We start from the raw sequence: 5883 nt of genomic DNA, 5'->3' as shown, positions 1-5883 counted from the left end.
CGAACCGGGGTGCTTTTTGGACCGTGAGTTCCCCTCGCCTCTCACGAACCGGGGTGCTTTTTGATCGTGAGTTCCCCTCGCCTCTCGTGAACCCCTCGAGTCACGCGACACACAGTCGCGCGCTGTCATGTTTATGCACTATTTTCTTAACGTGTATAAAAAAAGGAACAAAAATGAGCACATTTACGTTATAGTATTCAACATATAGAATACATTCATGCTTTGTTTTTTTTCATATGACGTGTTATGGCCGGTTATAGCTAATCGAAAGGTAGCATTACTTTGAAAATTTCAGTAAAATACATCGAAAAATGTCAAAATATCAATATTTTGATTATATACATGATTTTTTATCTACTAACCATATAAGTAATCCTTACATTTCAATATATTAAAAATGTACGAAATCTATTACTTTCGGTATTTATAAACAGTAATCGCTACGATGATAATAACATACTGTTCGGTTTCACGATACTGCTAAATTAACACCAATCGATAAAACACCGTAAAAATTGGATCACAACTACTTCGAAGTATCTTGAATATCATGACATAGTAAATTTGATAAAATTTGAAAATTGGTTTTTGGCCATAATTCCGGATCCCTGGCCCACTGTGAATTGGCAAGATGAATAACATTTGCAATTTTTATCCGATCGACTTGAAATTTGAACTGTAGCTTCTTAGATATATTTTAAAGAGAAGTACACACGATTTTAATGATTGATTAACAATTACGTTTTTTATAAACGTTTAAACGTCAAATTTTTGCTGAAAAACGAAAACAAAGTTCAAATTTATGTCTACTTGCGAAAAATTAAGTTTGGTTAATAATCATGTGTACTTCTCTGACAAATTTAGTGTAGATTACGAAAAAATGTTTTATTTAGTCCTAGGTGCAGATGGAAAAATGTTATTCATCTTGCCGCAGACCTCTTCCAGAAAAAGACACTGTACTTCAACTGTCTGAACTGCGGCCATTTTGGAAAAAATATTAAACAAAAAATTTTTTGTACACCTTATTATATGTATAATGAACCCTTTATACTGCATTTTGATTGTTTTATTGCTTCATGGGGAAAAAAATCCCCGAAAAAAGGTCTATTTTAAGAGACGTCTGATAGATGTAACCCCTTAACTGACAACTGCATGGTTTCTTCAAAATTGTTAACGGAAAGCAGACTTCATTGACATTTAAAAAGATGGATCTGTCGGTAGTTAATTTTGACGCAAACCACGCATATCGTATCATGGGGGCAAAAACAGGAGCGCTATGTCAATGACGTCTGCATTTCGTTAACAATTTTGAAGAAACCATGCAGTTGTCAGTTAAAAGATATAAGTTTTATTCAAGGTGCTTGATGTAAATCGACATTATGCTTCAAATGTTTCTTTGATGATTATCATCCACAAATATGTAAAGAATAAATATAAAAATAAAGTAAAAATATTGTAAATGTGATTATGGAGCTTTTTTTTATTAATTATCGATATCAATCGAATTTTGATATTCGTATAGTTGCAGACGAAACTACGTATTCATGTTAATATACAATATTAAGTTTAATAATAAAAACACTAATTTTTTTATTCAACAACTCTATATTGTCTAATCATTTACTTTAATCCAGATTTTGTAAAAATTTATTTTAAAAAAAAGTTGGGAAAAGGTAGGATTCGAACCTGCAACATACAGAATTCTCGTCCGTTGCCTTATCCGCTAGGCTACGCTTGCTACCTGCTAGCCTCGCTCGCATACTCGAATAAACGCGCACGAAAAATTTGTAATGCAAATTTCTCGCGAATACGTGAGTATGTAGCTATAGCATGTGCCACATGAAGTAGTTGGGGATTGATACTACAACATATATAAAGTTGGAGAAAATCGGTGCGGCCACTACCTGGTGTTCCCCTTGTGAGAGCACCATTCCTTGGAATCGAGTATACATCACTCGATAATGAAGAAAATAATCGACTCATTGGATTTCCTGTACCTTCGATGGATGATCTGTACTACTCGAGTCTCGGACCTTATCAAATACGGAGTGCGAGTTCATAATGTGCAGAACATCAGAAAGAAGGAATATTCCTAGTGCAGAAGTTCAATCCAAGGCCGAACCACCCGTCAGCAGCTTTGAACTATGAGAAGTATGACATTTCATTTGAAGAACCTTTATTGATTAAGGCGCATATAAAATCTCGTTACCGTGCGGTATCACAACATTTTTGTTTTGACAGATAATGCAAAAACTGGACGGAATTCTATTCGTGAGTACTATTGTATTGTACAATACTTGCGAAAGTGGTGCTCGGACTGCAGGTTGTTGCAGTCATGTAATGATAATTGTGTGGTTTCTTGGATTCGCTCAATACCACGGGATACGAATACCCAATCCTGAAATATGCAATGTATCTATCACGATTCACAAAACAACCCTGCATAGTGAGAGGCAAGGGGACTAACATTGAAAAAGCATCCCGATCCGTGAGAAGCAAGGGGACCGACATTGAAAAAGCATCCCGATCCGTGAGAGGCAAAAGGACCGATATTAAAAAAGCATCCCGATCCGTGAGAGATGGTGTCAAGAGTCACTTTTAACTCCATCTGTCTCGGGGAATTTTCATGCTAGATGAAAACTAAGGTCATATTTGAATCCGGCGTAAAAAAAATCCATAACAAACGATACCTTTCACTTTGATATACATATATGTCGTAGCTCGATAGCGAAATTAGTCATTTAGCTAAAAGCCTAGGCGTTTAGCTAAATGCCGCCCGTTAGGCTAATCGACGACGATATAGTCTAATGGCCTGAAAAATTCAGCCTGTTAGACGACAAGTCGGCTTTTCGCCTAACAGCCTGGTGCGCTTTAGGCAATTAGAGAAATGCTTGTTTTGAGGCTCGATGCGTTGCCAATTTATTTAGTACACAATTATTACTACATTACTATTTGTTAATACAGGATAACATAGTCAATTCATGCCTGAAGTCAATTTATTAATTTTTACACTTTCTATTTGTTAATGCAAGACGAGCTACTGTGACAACGAGAATTGCAAAGGATTTTTGCTTTATAACAAGCACATCTATTTGTCTGACACTGATTTTTAGCAATTTTGTAATTGCATGTTTTATATCCCTGTCCACCACTTGCCGATTGCTTCCCAGCAGCTTCCCTCAAAGTAAGAAAAACATTTTTGGGAATGTCAGCCATGGTAACAAGATTAGTGCCCGATTTTGCAATTTCAGTACGGGGGCATCACCCTTTCAATATCCCATCCTTGGTTCCAATTTTATATACGTCATTTTTTTTATTTACAACGCCAAATATGTTATTAAAATAAATTAGTATGGCTCGTATGTGTTAATCACAAATTTCAAAGAATTTTAAAGGACTCAGAGCCGTGACAGGGTGATAGTGTACAAATATTCTATTCTAAGTTTATTGCGAAAAAATATCACCTCGGCCAGGGTTTGAACCTGGACCTCCCTCTCGCTAGGCGGGCGTCTCAACCAATTCGACCACCGAGGCAGGGGATATATTGTGGAAATGATACTGTGTTTTAAGACTGACAAATCAAGTCAGCGCACAGTTCTCGATTTCGAATACTGTCACGATAGGTGGCACTCGGGAATCAACATTAGACTGTTTATTGCGTTGAGTATTGCCATGTACCTCGGTGGTCGAATTGGTTGAAACGCCCGCCTAGCGAGAGGGAGGTCCAGGTTCAAACCCTAGCCTAGCCGAGGTGATATTTTTCCGCAATAAACTTAGAATAGAATATTTAGACACTACCACCCTGTCACGGCTCTTTGCAATTTTCGTTGTCACAGTAGCTCGTCTTGCATTAACAATAGAAAGTATAAAAATTAATAAATTGACTTCAGGCAAAAATTGACTATGTTATCCTGTATTAACAAATAGTAATATAGTAATAATTGTGTACTAAATAAATTGACGAGCCTCAAAACAAGCATTTCTCTAATCGCCTAAAGCGCACCAGGCCGTTAGACGAAAAGCCGACTTGTCGTCTAACAGGCTGAATTTTTCAGGCCATTAGACTATATTGTCGTCGATTAGCCTAACGGGCGGGATTTAGCTAAACGCCTAGACTATTAGCTAAATGGCTAATTTCGCTATCGGGCTACGACATATATATTTTATTTCTTGGTATAAACACTTGTAGAGTTTCGTGTACTTTTATGGATTATGAGAAATCATCAGGGTTGTGGAATAGGGTGGATCGAAAAATGGCAAAGTTATATTTTCGATTTGCTATACCGCGGGAAAGTTGCCTTAGGTGTATACAAGCATAAAAAAAAATTATTAAAATCGGACAACATCTTCCGATCGCGCAAAACGCCGAAAGAATTTAAAAAATAACGAATTTGACAGTTTTTTCGTAAATTGTTTTTAATTTGTGGTTTGTATTTTTTTAGCGCTATGGTGCTTAAACGTAAGTAGTAGCATTGAATAGTCTGCAAAAGAAATCACCGCTTTTAAAGCTTATCTTCCGATTGTGCAAAGCGTCTGAATATTTGCACAAATTGCAAATTTTTCATTCTTTTCATATTTTTTAATGTTTTGTATGAGTATTATCGTAAACGCCAAAGTGCCGAAAAACATATTTCTGAATTTAAATAATGTCTTCCGATCGTGCAAAACCCGTTAAATTTACAACAGACAGCACGAAACGTTCGTGACATTCCGCCTGCGCCCGTCCCGACGCGCTAAGCGGCATACGGCCAGTTGGGTTATGAGTAGATTTACTTTCCGCGTTTTGCGCGATCGGGAGATGTTGTCCGATTTTAATAATTTTTTATTTATGCTTGTATACACCTAAGGCAACTTTCCCGCGGTATAGCAAATCGAAAATATAACTTTGCCATTTTTCGATCCACCCTATTGTGTAATGTCTAGTTAAAAATTTACAAAGTTAAATAATTTTAACTTAACTTAGTTACATTATAGACTGTTAACTTTTAACTTAATTTAGTTACATTTTATCGGTAACTTTTAACTTTGAATTTACCTTTCTTAAAGTTTGTCATGCCATAACCGAAGGTATCGCGAGCATAGACTTATGTGGGATCTACAATGAGAGCCGCAGAGTCACAGTCGCAAGAATAATCGACTGTAATTGATCAATTCAGTTAGTCACATAAGAATTAACCAATCATAGTCGATCATATTCTTACGACTACAACTTTACGATTTATATGTAGACGAGGCTTTATAAATCTGTATAAGTCTATGGTCGCGAGACACCGTACGCCTGTCAACATTGGCAGTTCCTGTGTTCCAAAATTCACTGACTACATTAAAAATGTGCGGTATACGTAACGTGCACTATTGATCTTCAACAGTAAATTTTGGAACACAGCCATTATATGGGATTTTGATTCTCACTGACAAACTCACATTAATTTGTTCGCCTCAGTAATGCAAACTTTGAATCTCTAGATCTGTTTGCCCCAACAACATATCGTCTTTTTATTTACAATTTAAGTGAGAGTAGTGGTCGTTGGGACAAGCAGGAACATGTTGAGGCATGCGACGCGAACAGACCTGTTAGGCAACGCGTGGAGGGGATAGGGTGGAGGGTATCGGTCGGCGTTATCTTCTTCTAACTTCTACTGACTGACGAGTGCCAAGCACTATCTCCACTCTACCCCTCCACGTGCTCAGTAGCCTGGCAGAAAAGTTTCGAAGTTTGCAATGTTTGCATCGCTAAAACGGACCATATTTTGTGTATTCCAAACTGTGAGATTTTGTGCAAAACCACAATGAGTGTGATGGTTTCTATTTCAGTTATTTATAAGACCGTAAAACCCTGAAATCGTGAAATAAAACAAATTTAACTGTTAACTTTTAACTCTT

At 36.9% G+C, this 5883-nt stretch overlaps 1 non-coding gene across 1 annotated transcript; it reads right to left on the bottom strand.

Annotated features, from left to right (window-relative positions):
* Positions 1–3461: 3461 nt before the first annotated feature.
* Positions 3462–3534, bottom strand: Trnaa-agc. Its single transcript has one exon. It is a non-coding gene; the product is annotated as a tRNA-Ala (tRNA).
* Positions 3535–5883: the final 2349 nt, after the last annotated feature.

Source organism: Vollenhovia emeryi, unplaced genomic scaffold, assembly GCF_000949405.1.
Source record: "Vollenhovia emeryi isolate VEMERY1.0 unplaced genomic scaffold, V.emery_V1.0 DF941174.1, whole genome shotgun sequence".
NCBI classification, from domain to species: Eukaryota; Metazoa; Arthropoda; class Insecta; order Hymenoptera; family Formicidae; genus Vollenhovia; species Vollenhovia emeryi.
Note: the sequence above shows the minus strand (reverse complement) of the source record. Positions and strands in the feature narration are given on the sequence as shown.